This window comes from Pararge aegeria, chromosome 2, assembly GCF_905163445.1.
Source record: "Pararge aegeria chromosome 2, ilParAegt1.1, whole genome shotgun sequence".
Lineage (NCBI taxonomy): Eukaryota > Metazoa > Arthropoda > Insecta > Lepidoptera > Nymphalidae > Pararge > Pararge aegeria.
This window is the reverse complement of record NC_053181.1, coordinates 19,909,097-19,926,235: the sequence shown is the minus strand read 5'-3', so window position 1 is coordinate 19,926,235 and position 17,139 is coordinate 19,909,097. Positions and strand designations below refer to the sequence as shown.

At 35.1% G+C, this 17,139-nt stretch overlaps 1 protein-coding gene across 2 annotated transcripts in view; it reads right to left on the bottom strand.

Moving 5' to 3' along the window:
• LOC120633238 (protein shifted) overlaps window positions 1-7,176 on the bottom strand; it is a 31,049-nt gene extending 23,873 nt beyond the window's left edge. For both annotated transcript variants that reach the window (XM_039903397.1, XM_039903406.1), the window contains exon 1: window positions 7,011-7,176. The gene's annotated coding sequence lies outside the window, so the exon portion shown is untranslated. The remainder of the gene's footprint in view (window positions 1-7,010) is intronic.
• Between the last annotated feature and the right edge of the window lie 9,963 nt (window positions 7,177-17,139).

Genomic DNA, 17,139 nt, shown 5'->3' with positions numbered 1-17,139 from the left:
ATATGAACCGAATAGCCAGATTTTGAAGACGCTCAAGTTTATTAAGCTGATCCTCGGTCAGATTAAGAAAGCTTGCATCCGCATAATCGAGAATAGATAGAAAAAGAGAATGTGCTAGCATAACTTTGGTCGGAATTGGAAGAAATGATTGCAGCCTTCGCAACGAGCTCATCGCCACAAACACTTTCTGACTCAGCTCTTTGACATGCACTGTCCATGACAATTCCCGGTCGAGGTATACACCAAGATCTTTCACAGAGTCACAAAAAGGAATAGCGATGCCATTATAAATAACAGAAGGAATGCTCAGCCAATCAACCCTCGCGATCATTCCTGAGCTACCAATAACGATAGCTTTTGATTTTGCAGGATTGACCTTTAGCCCATATTGCCTGCTCCACTCAGAAATTGCAGCCATATCATTATTTATAGCTGCAATTTGCATTTATAGGATACAGCTTGTTTGAAATTAAAAAAATCTAAAAAGATATAATAAAAACAATTGCGTTCCTTATAAATTTATTTCAAGTCCGTTAAAGGTTAAAACATAAAAAGCAGAATCACGGATATTAGGTATACATCAGTAATGCGATGCGACACGCATCCTGCGATAAGGGCGGTGCACGCGAGTGACCCCATGCGGTTTTGCGAAACTAACACCGACACCGACACGGTGGTTTGTCAGGGGTCAGGACGGACCCCCACCGTTGGATCGGGTTACGAATGAGACCAAGTAATTCGTACCTCTTGTATCGTGCACTGTTTCTAGTAAATTTTGGTATTTCCTTAATTCATATTGAACAAATAAAAATCTTAAAACAAATGAAAGTTATGTTTCATTTTGATTCTGTCGAAAATTTATTTTTGAAAATTTTGTTCTAAATTCAAGTATTTTCTTAAGACACACCTTTTATGAGAAGCACGCGCTTAGCTATTGGACAGTTTTAGGGAGAGGATTATAATGTAATACATATATCTCTTTTTAATAGGGTAGTGATGGCGTTATGGTTTACACAGTGTCTCCCTTTCGGGCAACCCGAGTTCGAACTACCTAAATACCACTTGCTTTAAGGGTGAAGGAAAACATAAGACAATCTGCAGACCTAAAAGCTATCGTTATCGATCCGCTCAAATCCCACTTTCTTATTCTAAGAGGAGACCCGTGCCCTGTAGTGGGCCGGGAATGAGTTGCAATAGTATTGTAACAATCACTTCTTATTTAAAACAAAACTTTCTTATTTCAATGTCAGTATTCCCCATGAAAAAAATCCATTTTGCGATACTATGAGTGACTTTTTGTTTTTGTTTGAGAGTTAACATAATGTTTCCATACATAATTTATCCCCTTATTTTCCATTTTGTTTGGGTTTATAACAGACTTAGTCCTAACAAAGTGTGGCCGGGTTGAGCTAGTCATATGCCCAAACAATAAATAATATGAAAAGGTTTCATACCCCTGCCACGCACTTGTTAACCTAACCAGCCGTTGAGCGGACCCGTTCGGGAACAGGTAACAGAGTAAAAAAGAAAAAGTAAAAAAAAAACAACGAGGTCCGGCTGACGGGCGCGACTGCTCCTGTCCGCGCGAATAAGGACGCCTATACATGACACGGATTCTTTTAAAATGCCTTTTACCCGACTACAGCTCATCAAACGACCTTCCTTCGCCAAACCATAGATTATAGGTATGTATAGAAGATGTTCCATATTTGGATAATAAGATGTCATTGCTTCTCCTTTTTTTCAGTGTTGTAAAAGTGAAAATTTGACAAATATTTAAAACTGGGTCATTTAGTACACAGATCTTCACCGCTTCATTATGTAGATTATTAATAAAATATTTCTTGTTTCTTTTTTATTAACCATTTGTGCCTAGGTATTTACCCGCAAAAAAATATCCCTTACGTACCAAGTATGACTATGGAGTAGGTATATAATCAGAGCTATTAGGGACGGCATCATTAGAATCGTTCCAAATACTTTCAACGTCTTCAAATTCGATGTGTGAGCATAATGGAAGGACAAACATATTTTCGCATGTTTATCTATACCCGGCTAAGTTTGTTGTGGGTTCTTCTTAGACCAGGGCGAGTTTGGAACCCTCGTAGCTTTAGGTTTAAGTTGGCGAACGAAGTTATCACCATCCCCTTACAATTATGTAAACATGTATGTATGAACGCTTCATAAGTGCCTGTGATAGGCCTATGTGAATAAAGAAATTTTAAATTTGAAGGCTGAGTGGGCAGCGACCCTGCTCTCTGAGTCCTAGCCCGTGGGCTCGATTCCCTCACCTGGAAAATATTTGTGTGATGAACATGATTGTTTTTCAGTGTCTGGGTGTTTATCTGTATATTATAAGTATTTATTTGTATTATATTCATAAAAATAGTCAACAGCTACCTTACAACACAAGCTACGCTTACTTTGGGGCTAGATGGCGATGTGTGTATTGTCGTAGTATATTTATTTATTATTATAAAAGCAAATAATATTGAATGGCTTAAATAAAAACGTATATAACTCAAAAAATAATATACCTACGTTTGAAAGTTAGAGGTGCGTGCCGGGAATCGACCTCGGACCTTCCGAAAGGAAAGCCGAAGCCTTACCAACTAGGCTATCACCGCTCGCATTTTTGTCATAGACCTTAGCTTCATTTTGAAACATCGTAATACATAAAAACTCCGTCTTGATTTTATGACGCATATGAAGATGATATCGTAACTTGAGAGATCCATATTAGGTGGGTACCCTGGGAAAGTGTATCAGTAGGTTGGTTCTGTAATAAACTAAACAAACACTAATAATAACATCATGTTTTTAATAAACCAAGTTAAATAAACTAAAGTAGGTACTCTTGATTGATGGAGCTAAACTATAAACTTATTATAAGTCTATATATCTGACTAGTTGACTGCTACATATTAGCTAATTCTAAAACTTTTAACAGCCACGGAAGTTCAATCTCTGGCGGTTACACTTGACTCCGTCCGCGTACGATTTGTAACACAAAGTAATATTTTCCCAAACTTAAAACTTTCCTAAACTTTTATCCATTATTTTTACTCTTGAAAAAGCTTGAGGTATTTCATTTTAAACTACGACTTTCAGAGAATCTTTCAACCCTACTTATACTCCTAAAGGGATGAAACCATCCCTTTAGGGGTACATTTTATGTACAAAAGAATTGCACAGTCAAATTGTCATAGCCATTTAGCTACAGTATAAATTTCAGTTTAGTTTTGGATTCGTGTGTGATACAAACATTATCACACTTACGTTTTACTTTTCTTGGTTTTCTGAAGAATTTGGATTTGTACACCAGTATAACTGTCAATTGATTATAGGATGTCGGGATAATTAAAATAGCTACAGTTTACACTAGGATCTGTGTTTAATGATAATGATAATTGATTAGCAACAGTAACTTACTACAAAAAAAATGAGAAAACCACGATATGTGAAATGTTAACAAACGATAAAAATAAACTGAGGTATTGTGCCTTTTAAATTTAAGAAACAAAGTCGATAAATAAAATGCACCAAAATTAAAGTAAAACTTGGTAAAACTACTCCTTTTAAAAAACTAGTTTTCGTAGGTGTCTTCGAAATCATCAATATATCAACTCTGTACAGTCACTGCAGGGCACAGGTCTCCTTCCACAATGAGAAGGGGTTAAGGCCGTAGTCCACCACGCTGGCCCAGTGCGGCTTGGCGGACTCCACACACCTTTAAGACCATTATGTAAAACTCTCAGTCATGCAGGTTTCCTCACGATTTCTTTCACTGTTGAAGCAAGTGATATTTTAATTACTTAAAACGCTCATAACTTAGAAAAGTTAGAGGTGCGTACTGGGATTCGAACTCGGTCCCACAAATGTAAAGCCGAGCTCCTACCCACTGGGCTATCACCTATCAAGTAGGTGTCTTATAATAATGAAATAAATACCTAATTACAATTTACCTACCGTGCTACCTAATATTTTTGAATGTAAAATTTTGTGAAGATGTGTGAATGGAAGTAGATAGGTATAAACCTCCGATCTACACATTCAAACATCCAGTTTTTAACAGCCGAACGTAAAATCTGTGTGCTTAAATATCACAAATTTAAGCACACAGATGAAATGACAATGGATTAAAAATACATGGCGAGTTAATCAAATAGTAACCTACTCGTAAATTGAAGTTCAGATGTTTAGGTACGTGTTTTTTTTCAACATATTGTGGATTACGCTTTAACACTACATTATAATTAAATTAAATTAACGTGCCGTAACGATAAATAGCCCGGGTTCTCATGAAACTGAACCCCTTTAAAGTAGTATGCAAATCAAATGGCCGCTCGTATGTTATGTTCATGGCAACATAATTGCAGTTCACACTCGTAAACCAGTTTTAGGTGCAAATCGATCATCAATGCTAATCTAGCGAGCAGCCTACCTTACTTAGGGTTGCCAATTCTAAATACAAAAACCCGAATCTTGCAGACAATTTTCTGACTCTTGTGTAGATAGTGAAGCAACGAAAATTTTGGCGGACGGACTAAAACTATCCTATTTTTTTATCAGGAAAATTAGCAAATTGTGTGTTTAAAACAAGGCTGTTTGGAAGCCTGTCGCCCCGCTCTCATCTCTCACAAGATAGAAAAAATCTAAATATTGTTTAGCTGTTAAATGACGTTGAAAAAAACGAACTACTGAGTTTTTTGCCGGTAGAATCTGCCTTCTTAACGGGTAATAGAGCCACTACAAAGCGACTGACTTATATTTTCAAAAGCGCTTATAAACTACACCTACTTGAAATTAATATTTTGGATTTTGATTTAATCAAACTCCCTATAAACAAGTTCAGCTCTCTCAGTAGTGATGGAGTCTTGCAGATCTTTTTTTTTTTTTTTTATTTTTTTCAAATCTTTTCAGATCTTCACAAAAAAATCACATAAATTGTTATAGCTACGAGTATAAGTGTATCCACAAACTAATCTGACCACTCTAAACAAAGGATACGTACGTTTAGTTTAGTTTAGGGCTTATGCATACGGCGTATTTTCTAGACTAAGACGATGCGTATTAACGCCAAACTAATGAGATTTAGGTACCCATTTGAAACTCTTGCACTCGGGAGTTTCAATATAAACAACAACAACGATATGAGCGTTGTGGTCAAAAATTGTATTTACGCGATATACCTAGACTTCAACGCAACGACTTGAATGCTTTTACTACGTTTGTTCGTGCAGATAGTGTTTAATGTATTTAAACTTATCAATAAAAATGCATCATTCTTCTTTTCCGAATTATCCTACACATATGAGGATTTCTATGCGAAGTGCCACCGGTCCAAAAAGCAGATTTTTGAATTTCAATTTAAATAAACTTTAACTGCGCTTTTCAGTATAAATGAAAATAATTAAATTTTTCAGTAATAATATAAATGCGTGTAAGAATTTTTGAACGTCTGCAAATATGTACTAGCTTGAATAACATTTACCAAATTACTAAATCGCATTTAAAGACCTTACCGTACCCTCGTCTCATCCTCCAGTCTGGTCGGCTTTGCGTGTACAAAAACGGTAACTGTGCATAGTGCCTAGTTTTCGTGTGAATGCTAATTCGGTGTAAATATGCATTTAAAATGAGAATTCTTAACAAAACTGCTAAGTATTTTTTTGGAGATTTCAGGCCATTTTTCTTTGAAAGGGTTTACCGTCTAGTCGGTAAAATTGAATTCGATTAGAATTTGATTGAACATTTTCAGAGATAAAAGCGACTAGATATTCTTCTTTAAAGGTCAAATGTACAGTTTTGCAATTAATGAAATTCAGTTAAATGACCTACCTACCATGGTTATCAAATGAAAAAGTAATACCTAAATGAAGTTGGTTTAGTTTTTCTTGTTATCCTGTTATAATATATCCCGGATCATTTCGAAATAACTACGACTCATGTATATTTTATATAAAACCAAATCAAATTTCTTTTAAATGTTTTCTTCCAGCCCTACTGATTATTTGAGACGACAGAACGGATTTTGACGCAACTTTCACAGGCTGGCAATCCATGCGGGTCAAACAGGGGTTAGTTTGTAACGAAGTGTTTATCCCTAATAGGTATGTTTTATTTTGTATAATGTTTTCACCTAATAAAAGTAAATATCTTATATTTTCTTTAATTAGTTTTACTAAAATTCACCCTTGAAGATTAACGGGGCTTGAAAGATTGAATGATTTTTTTATTTAAGGTTCATTTTTAAAAATTCCCCAGACTGAACTGACAGAATTTTTTTAATATTTAAATAAAAAAATCGTGGTTTTTGACACAGGTTTTAGATTTAAAGGTTATAATAATCACATGGTTGGTGCTAGTGTGGAAGTCGTAGTTTCAGGAGCAAATCAACGAATTATGCAGCTGAAGTGTACAGCCCGCCTTAAGTACTGGGGTAATACCTATCGACATTGGACAGCGCTGTGCAACATAATCCATCCAGGACCAGAGATACTATTAATAACTTTGTATACACGGCAGATAGCATTGTTTACGCTTTAACACGTTTAATCTGAGCTCTCAAAAGTGGGAAGAGGAAGTTTCACTTGTAAACACGCTTAATTCAAATAAACCTCACGTATATTTTAGACACTTTGCCTTGTCTTTAGTTTAAAAAAAAAAGAGTCAACAAAGTTTAAACTGGGAAAGAATCTCTTCTTAATTTTTAAACTCATTTAAAAAATGCATTGATTACTGCATAGACTTTAATAAAAGGCTGAGTAGGTATTTTAAGTAGTGGCGGAGTAGGTATTTAAGCCGATCGTATTGTGTCGGTATTTTTACTTATCTAAGTAAATATGTGGCAGTTATAAAACAAATATAATCCAAGGAGAATTATTTGCCCACCAAATCGATTATTTCATATATCAATCAATTAAAACACAAGTGGGATCAACGATCTCAGGTATAAAGTAGGTAAATTGGCAAAAGGCAATCAATTTGCCAAAACATAGGGTCCGTACCTGCTATAAGTCTTTAGGATAATTATAGGGTCCGAGTCACAGATCACGCGATCATGTTTCCAAAATTCACTTCACAGCACTGATCGAGAACACAGAACGAGGAGTTTAACTTTCGAGGCTAACGCCTTGCGCGTCTCGCTTCTACAGCGACTCAAAGCTGACTGCGTTTGGTTTTTGTGCGCCTTTGTGAGATTGTGGCTTAACATAAACTTTAAAAGCGTTTATCCCGTCACATTACTGCTATTTTGAACTTAATGTTAATAATTATAAGGTGGAAATTCATTTTTATACAACCGGTGCTTTCGGCGAGTGTCATGATAAAACTTTGCAAAATCGTAGCTAATCGCTGCAAAAGCGTCTGGTCAACGCTTGAATGTATAAATAATTATGGTAATTGGCGAACCGTTGCAATTAAATGTTAATGATATGAATTATATGTAATGATCGTCAATTTGGCTGTTATCTCGTTTGTGGTATACCTATGTAGCTTTTTTATTAGCTCGGCCAGTGGACCCTTTACGTTTGCCGACACGATATTGTCAAGCATAAACGCAGTTAAAAAATATTAAAAGTCTATCCACCGCTGGACCTAAGGTGGGCTGCTCACTCTTAGAAGGAAAAAGAGTCCTGTGTTCAGGAGGCTTAAGTTTTCCACCGCGAAAGGAGAGGGAAATGATAAGGGACGGACTCCGTTTACAAGAAATAGATTTGCGTTCCCCCCAACACAGAGTGTCGTCTTTTGTTTTCCATTGCAAAAGGAGAGAAATGAGCGGAGAGAGCAGACTGAAAAATGAGAAATGAAAATTGATCAATTTCCACAGGCAGCGAGTTCATTTGGTGTTTTAAACTCGTTGCTGGGATGAGAAAACTACGAGTCCCTTTCAAACTAGTTGGCGAAACCTTGACGTAGCGGACTCATTTCAACTACTTTTTACTCGTTCGATCCGCCCCTCTCACCTATTTCTCTGTGGAAACACTACAATCTGCAATGTCATTTGTCTTTGCGAGTGTATCAGATCCGTAATGACTCCGCTCCGCTGTCTAGAACTAAGCGAGTTCATTTCAACTCTTTCGGCTCACTCAGTCCTTCCCGCTCGACTATTTATTGGTAGAAACAAAAGTATGCAGATTACTCTTGCGAGTTGAACGGGTCCGGTTACTACTTTACCCCTGTTACTACTTTACAAGTTTACACGTACATTATTTGGATAATATTTTCACCTATGCTCATAGTGGATAAAACTTTTTTATATTTTAATTCCTCTGAAAGTAGGCCCTTAGGGGCCATTAGTAGGTAGGGACTGATCTCACCTGGTGGCAAGTGATGATTACAGTCTAAGATGGTAGCGGGCTAAAATGTTGGGGAATATTGTAGTCATACCGCTAATTTACACTAAATCGCTTAGTTGCACGTCTTTGTCGGGACCACCGGACCATTCCAGACCAGAGAAATCTGTCATCTTTTGATTTAATATATTTACATGGTGATTCGGTGACGCGATATTTTTCGTTATAGTTGCGAAGAAGCCATCAACTCGGTTTTTCGCAAACATACCAGACGCACTACAGTATCGAGCCAGTCCCAACATTATCCTGAAGCTATTATTATATTGCGTTCAGAGAACTTCGGGTATAATAAAACCACAGAGTGCATGTATAGAAGGACTGATAAAAGGACTTGAACAACGTAACTTTTACCTCTTTTGTACAGTGAGCAAATCTGCGAGCTAACACCGACCGGCCGACTGGCGCAGTGGGCAGCGACCCTGATTTCTGAGTCCATGGCCGTGGGTTCGATTCCCACAACTGGAATATGTTTGTGTGATGATCATTTATGTTTTCCAGTGTCTAGGTGTTTATCTGTATATTATAGGTGTTTGTGTATATTATTCATAAAAATATTCATCAGTCATCTTAGTGACCATGACACAAGATACGCTTACTTAAGGTCTACATTGACATGTGTGTAATGTCGAAGTATGTTTATATTTCAAAATTCAAAATTCATTTATTTCATGTAGGCCTAATTGATAAGCACTTTTGAAACGTCAAGTCAGTCAGTGTGTAGTGACTCTACCACCGGTTCGGAAGGCAGATTCCACTGAGAAGAGCCGGCAAGAAACTCAGCAGATTGCTCTTTTCCAACATAATTTTAAAGTTTAACAATGTTTAGAATTTTTCTGTTTTGTGAGAGATGAGAGCGGAGTGGCCTGCTTCCAAGCAGCCTTGTCGTTAAGGAATTCATCAATCGTGGTGTAGTAACCACGATTTGTTAAATATGTTTTAATATATTGTTTAAACTTAGGTAAATGTCTAATATTACCTTCGGTATCATGTTACAAAAGCATATACCCATCCCCACAAAGGATTTACCTATGTACTTTTCTCAGACGATATGCAGATATCACTAATTTAAGTCCGTTTCTAGTTAGACGACTGTTTATATCTACTTTTTGTTTATAATTGTTTTTATATGTTTTGTTTAATAAAGATTATATTATTATAAATATATTGCGAGGCTACTGTAAGTATACCTATCATGATAATATCAAATTTCAAAGATGTCTGCCCGCAGCTTAGCTCGTAATAAATTTTTAATTTTCCCTCGGGAACTTCTTAAGGAATCGAGATATAAGGTAACCTATGTTCTTTTCTATGTCAAGGGCTATGCATGCCAAATTTCATACAAATCTGTTCTGCTGGTTTTGCGTGATTGAGTAAAAAACATCCACACTTTCACATTTATAATATTACTAGATGTGCCCTGCGGCTTCGCCCTCGTAAATTTCGGGACGCAGCGTACTGCTACATAGTCTACACCTATAGTCATACATGAGATTTTTGGCAAACATTTTTTATCCTTCGTAAAAAATATATAATTTTTTTTTTAATAAAAAGTATCCTATGTTACTTCTGATACCTCCAAGAATACGTGTACAAAGTTTTATGATGATCGGTTAAGTAGTTTTCGCGCGAAAGCGTAACAACCTTACATTCACAATTATAGTATTAGATATACATAAATACTTATAAAATATAGATAAACACCCAGTCACTGAAAAACATTCATGTTCATCACACTAAACATTTTCCAGTTGTGGGCATCGAACCCATGGCCTTGGACTCTGAAAACAGGGTCATATGGGTCGGCCGTCTATTGCAACAATGCTGTTTGGCGACAGAAATAAGAATGGCGATAATACTACCCCGGACTAGCTCTTTCACAAAAACCTCTACTATTTCTAAAACCCTTAACGTTAACCTGTTTAACACTTGGGGTAGAATTTCTAATAATCTACTCGAAACAGTTCAGTTACAAGCAAATAGAAACAGTTATTTTATTATTTAAATTGTAAATTCGTTGCTGTAACTTGGAAATAACGAACTTTGTTAAATTAGACTAGTAGTCCCATTTATTAGCGCGTTATAATAAAAAAAAAAGCCATTGTTAATTAGAATATATATAGATTAACAGCTAGCCCACTACACTGTTCCAATGCGGAGTGGCGGAATACACAAGAAAACTTCACACAAGACCAAACAGCTACCTTGTAAGTAGCTGTGTCTTACGAGTTACCATTTTTAGCCAACTTGCGCTAGACGCTGCTTGCACCATTTAAGGAACGGTGCTGGCTCTGGCGCGTAAACCTAGCCCAATGTTAAAGAGGAACAGGTTAAAGTAAATACAAAATAATTTCTTAAAATTTATTTTCTATGCAACATAAAAAAATATTCATCGTAGTTACAATAAATTATCGTCACTTAATGCGAAATAAAGAGAGTAAATTATTAATTCGTAACTCAATCGTTCCGCCGACGCCAGAAGTAGCGGAGACCATTACTATTTGTCATGATTCCACTTTCAAAGCATTCGAGGGTAAACCATTTTCGAAACACTTCAATAGTGGGCTATTTCATTATATTAAAGACACATTGTTCACACATTTAAAACCAATTTTAATTTAAAGTAAATTAAATTAATACCAAAGTACAATTTTTACGTCGCACCACGCTTATATAAAAGTATAAGTCGAGCCACGTAAACATAACGGAACAAGATTTTTTATTTCATTTTACGCTGAAATACTTTAATAAATATACTTTTATCCCGCAATAAGTAGGGTTCTTGTGTCAGTTATATGAAATTCCAGGCGAAGGAATACACGGGAGACTCCTAGACATAGCAATAGTATTATATGTGGATGTACTTTCAAAGAACACAATTAAACATATCATTATGTTAATGTTACTTTTATCCGAATTTGCGACCAAAAAGGAGCGCAAATAAAAGACGCATGTTATGTAATTATTCTACGCGTTTCATCAATCATGACTGTTGTTTTTACGTGACGCGACTTCTTTTATAAATCCACTAATTTTGACAAAACTATATAATTTACTAAGGCGTAAAAATGTCTTATAGTAATTCTATGTAAGAAATTCAATAAATAATAATATTTCAAAAATCAAATCCAATATTCCCAAAATGTTCAATCGATTCAAATTTTTTTTGTAGAAATAACAATCACTATAATGCAACAAAGTGTCTTCATTACAATTTCTACTGACTTAAATGCTACTAAGAATAGTTTATAATTCGAGAATACACATTTCTAATGTTATTTATTTTGTTACATTTTGAAATCTTTAATTCTATTAATAGTATACGTGCGGCCAAATAAAAATATACATTTTTACATTCCTATAGCCATACTTTTATTCGACCGCACAGATTAAACAGCAGTTTGTCATTATTTAAAAAAAATCTGAATTAAAAACCAAGTGGTTTTATAAATGCATAATATAGTGTGCATTTGGTTACGAACAGTAAAAAGTATTTAATTAAATGAAGTCTCCTAAATTGAAATAAATATAACATCATAGAGGTCCTTTACAGATAATATTTAAGGCAAGTTGACTAACTGTCAATTATTACAAACATGGGTGTTAATTGCGCATCGCACTCACAAGCCCAAACGGAATTGAGCAATAATTGAACCCAAATCAATATAAAGCTGATTTTCGTGAACTCAATTTTTGATTCAGTCTTATTATGTAAAAAATCTTTCAATTACTTTATAGTTAAAAGAGCGTTTTGAAAATGTAAAGATAAATATTCTCTTCTTCTATTTTAAAAACATACTTTACACTATAATGAAATGAACAGATTATTCATCTGTCTGTCAGTTATGTGGACCGCTAATAAATTTGGATCGACAATCGCCGTTTTTCTTATAGGCTGGTATTTAAAGCAAGATTGTTATGTATTATTCTGATTAATCGACAGTTGTTAAAGTTATATGTAAAAAACTATGAAATTGTCAATTGCGGTCAAATGTTTTTAATATTGCTGTTTGCAAGTGCGTTACACATTTAAATGGTAAAAACTACAAAATGAACACAATAATATAGAAAAAACTCTAATTTAATTCTTAGGGGAAAAGGCAGTGATCATATATCACCGTAATTTTAGTGAATTCAACAATTAATTTATTTTTAACGTTATTTCGCCATTTTGAATGTTAACAAGTAGTCCAAGAGAGAGAATTTTTAATTATCAACAGCGCGGTGTAGAAAAGCGACAAAAACAGGCGCGAATAGAACAAGGCTCTCCTACTTTATCCATCCGCTTATACTCTTTTCTATTTGATCTCTCTTTTTACATTAAGTGTACGCGGAACTGTCAAAAATATCGATAACTCAATCGATATTAGGTCGACGATGAACCAAATGTCAAATAGAAAGCAGTATAATGGAAGAAGTACAATTAAATATTACATAATATATATTAAATTCTTACTAGACAATAGACATGATAAAGACTCCTTAACAAACAACTTAAAGGGGCTATAATATAACAGTGCTTTCAAATATAATAACGCAATGTTACATAAGGTAAGCTCAAATGAGAACAATATAGGTTATGTTAGCAATTAAATATTAAAATAGCAACTTGGGATTAGAATACACTAAGCTCGAGTCCATACTAGTGGCTTTTGTCACGGTTACAAAAAATAACGTTCCATACTAGTATCCAAATATATTACTGTTGTAACACATGTATTTTTGCAGCAATATGGGTTTCGATACAAAATGGTAATTAATAAACGTCTTTATTGTCACACTAGTGCTTAACTAGTGAAGTACGTGTCAGTGACATAAAGTAATTGGATTATTTGTGACACGGTGACAGTCACTAGTTTGGTCCTCAAATACGAAAAATAAATTTAATACTATAAAACGCTGTCGCAACGTGAGTCCAGTTTTTGAAAACGTTATTCAGATCTCATCTGCACGTCAACACATTATAATTGTAAAATCAAAATGGGTGCGTTTTTTATAAAATCAACATGGTTTGACCGCGTGGAATGTATTACATAGGACCCGACACCTTTCAGGCGTATGAATAAATAAATATTAATAAATAAGCTGTCGTGTGAATTGATTTAAATGCCGAACAAGCTCAACTGTAGTCAATTCTTTTACCTTAACTTTTGTCGGAGGTAAAATTTAAATGTTTTTTTTTTTCAATTTACTTATACCCATTATTTAATAATTGATTAATAAAACGATAAACATGGCTGCTGCGACGGATCGCAACGTGTTTCAACAAAAGGAACAGTATTTTTTTAAATTTTCTGTACTGTTTTTAAATGAGTATATAATACCCGAAACCTATAGCTTGCACATATCATATTAGAAATAACATGTTCGAAATACTAGTATAACTGTGTTGCAGCGATTTTTCATAACGTTATGTATTTATCATCTTTTTTAATGGTACAGTTGAGTTCGGTCGACAGTAATTAAGTAATATACTCAGGTAATTTTAAAAGACGAAATATAATAAATACTTAGGCATGAGAAGTTACATTAATTACATTAGAGCGACAAGCGAACGCCTTAGCTGCCTAACATTAGATAACACGAAACCCTTAACTCTAACACGAGATACAAGTGAGGTGCGCTGGTTCGAGACTGTAAGCAACGCGGCCTTATGGGGATGACTATAACCTCGCCAAAGAACTGGCCCACTGGGGCCGGTACTGTGGGTCACGTACACATACGAGGTGTATCTGCGTTGTTAACAACGGGTCATGTAAACATGAACTAGGTAGAGAACCTACCTGCGTAGTCCACGAGCACAGAAATGTATTAAGTTTTAATTGAAATGTAAATCTGTTTTGCGTCGTCCTGCGGAGGGACCAAATTTTTTCAGACAGTTTGCGTTGAACAGCAATACCTGCCTATGTCATGCTAGTATCTTAGAATGTAGATTTGTACCCTCGTAATTTTACCAGTATTGAAACGAACTTAAATACTTCTACAACCCAAGAACCAGTGCTCTGTATGGTGCTTGTAATAAAAAACAATATAGTGGAAACGAGTTTCAAACTAGAATCTAGTACTAGTTCCATTCTACTGTGACATTATAATGTTTGCAAAATCAAAATCGACTCTATGTATCTCTAACAAAAGATGGGTGGTTTTTAAAGCTCTATATAAGCTCTACCGTAGACCGCGTTGCTCTATGCCTGATAAGAACTGGAAGTTATTTTAACACTGGTGGCAGCGCTCGCGTGTACCAAGTTAAGCCCGATTTATACGTCCATTAGTTGATTTACCGATCGGCCAATAGCGGTAGTAAATCTCAAAAGGTTTTTTTTTTCAGGTGATGCAGATCAGGATGTTAAGACTTTCAGTCGAATACTGAAACGCCGTTTAACGTTTATTTGTATCTGCATCATCTTACAATCACGGATAACTAATGAACGTGTAAGCAGGTTTTTAGGGATTATATCTGGAAACATCAACTTGTCATAACATAGTGAGGTGCATAAAGTTTGATAAACTGGGATATACAAAAAATGTATTATAACTAGTGGTTTATACATTCAGTGTTGTTTTTGTATAACGGGGGTTATTCTTTAGTTTAGCATCAGTTCAATCCATTACTCCAGAATAGTGTTTCAATAGTGTTTAAAAAGTACATAAATATATTTCCGGAGGATTTAACAATTGTAATTAAATTCCAGTCAGTTAAGGTAAAGTACAAAAATTCGTTACTTATAAAATTTATACTGGAAAATGATTTTATGGTCACAGAAGATTGTAAGTTTTTAGAGTAAAATTCATCAACCGTACTGAAAAAAAAATCGAAATGTCCTTTCACACCACTATGCAGAAGTTAGTATGGCAATGCCAACTCAATGTCATGGAGTAAACTGATGTATTATAGTACGCGACCCGTCCATTGTAACACTACCACGGACACTACGTCGATTCGTACGTTTGTTTCTTTCACAGTTAATGTATAAGTAGGTATAAGTATGTTTTCACCTAAACCCCCCGTCTTAACTAGCTACAGAAACACTAAAGAGTGTATTGAGAATATTCGAGGGTAGTTCGAGATTCCTGAATAATATCATAAATACAGTAATGCGATATACAAAGGCGGTTTTCTCAGTTCCATCCAACACCTAACCAATAAACGGTTTTCGTTATTAGCGAACAGGCAAACAAACGAACAGTGCTAAATCTACGTAGTTACGATCACAACATCGAATACAAACCGCTCTCGATCACGTTCGCAAAGCACCAACATCGCCCGGTGGCCAAACCGCGTGCGCGCATACAAAAATACTCAAATACTCCACGTCCATACGAAAATAGATTCAATTTGCATTAATTGATATTAAATAACGCGTACAAATCAAGTTTCACTATTCACTAAACCAGCTTCACATTAGTTAAGTCACTTGATCAAAGCTAGAATCGACTAAGGTATAAAAAATGGGGGGTCAATAAACAATTACTTTAAATCGGTTAATCTTCATATAAAATCAGAGGTGACACGTCACTTTTGCAATCAGTAGAAGTCAGTTAACATTCAGACTTAATACTCTTAACAATCGGACACTGTACTATCCTGAAATCAAGTTACGCGATAATGTCTATGTCATAATATGCGACAGCGCCTTTGGATGCTGCGTCAGTAACTGACTCAATGTAAATCCGGCTTAGTGATTATAAAATATTAAATCTCCTAGGAAAAATACTTGAAAAATTGTGTGCTAATATTTCGAATGTCATCACCCAAAATATTATATAGATGCTAAAACGAAATCCTATATGTTAATAAGTGCTAATGAGAAAAAACTATAAAGCTAATAAGTAATATATTTTCGCCTAAGTAGAAGAATAGATGTGAAAATTTGATTTGAAATCTTAAATAGTCTTAAAAATAGAATTACTCTTTGTGGTCCTAAAGAATTTGTTAGTCGTTGAAAGATATGCATTTCATATAAAAATAAAAGCGATCGAATAGTGCCAGGTTATAAGGGCCGTAGTACACGTGCCCGCAGACGGAATGCCAGTCACTGGCAATCCGAGAAGCAGGACATTTAATATTCATCACATTTTATATCCGTCTCGTACTGTGCCTTTGATTCCGATTTAGTATTAGTATACTAATACTACTGGCATGCGAGCTTGATATGCCATTCCATATGGCATGCCTCTGTCAAGCATATGTACCGCGGGCTTTAGACTATATCATATGTAATGTAAAATAGTAAATATCGATTTTATATGTATATACCGTCTGAGACAAAACTATTGGCTTAATTTTAACCCGCCATTCTGAGCTGCCGTTAATATTTTAAACAAGAGTAGAGTATTCTAGAAATTAAACGCGCTTGACCACCGGTATTCAGAGCAAATCTTTTTGATTATAGTGTAAGAGGCCATCGAGTATTTAGTAAATCCAATTTGATTTTTAAATATAATAAAATACCTTAGAGTGGAATGAATTATATTGTGGTAAAACTCTTCAATAGAGTGAGTAATGTCAATTTTATGTATGAAAATACTCAAATCATGACAAGCTTACGTATATAAATTGACAGATTTGCCTAATTTCCGAGCTTGATAACTCAAAAAATTACTTTCTGGCCTCTTAGACTATAAATTCCATTCCACACTTAATTCTCTCATTATTTTATCTGTGACAAAAATAGCATTTCTTATACACCAAGACATCGCGATCTAAACCGTATCCTTATATTGTAAGTAATTGATATCGAGCCGAAATCCGTCTCCTAACTTCTAAGCGAGCCTTCGCTAGACT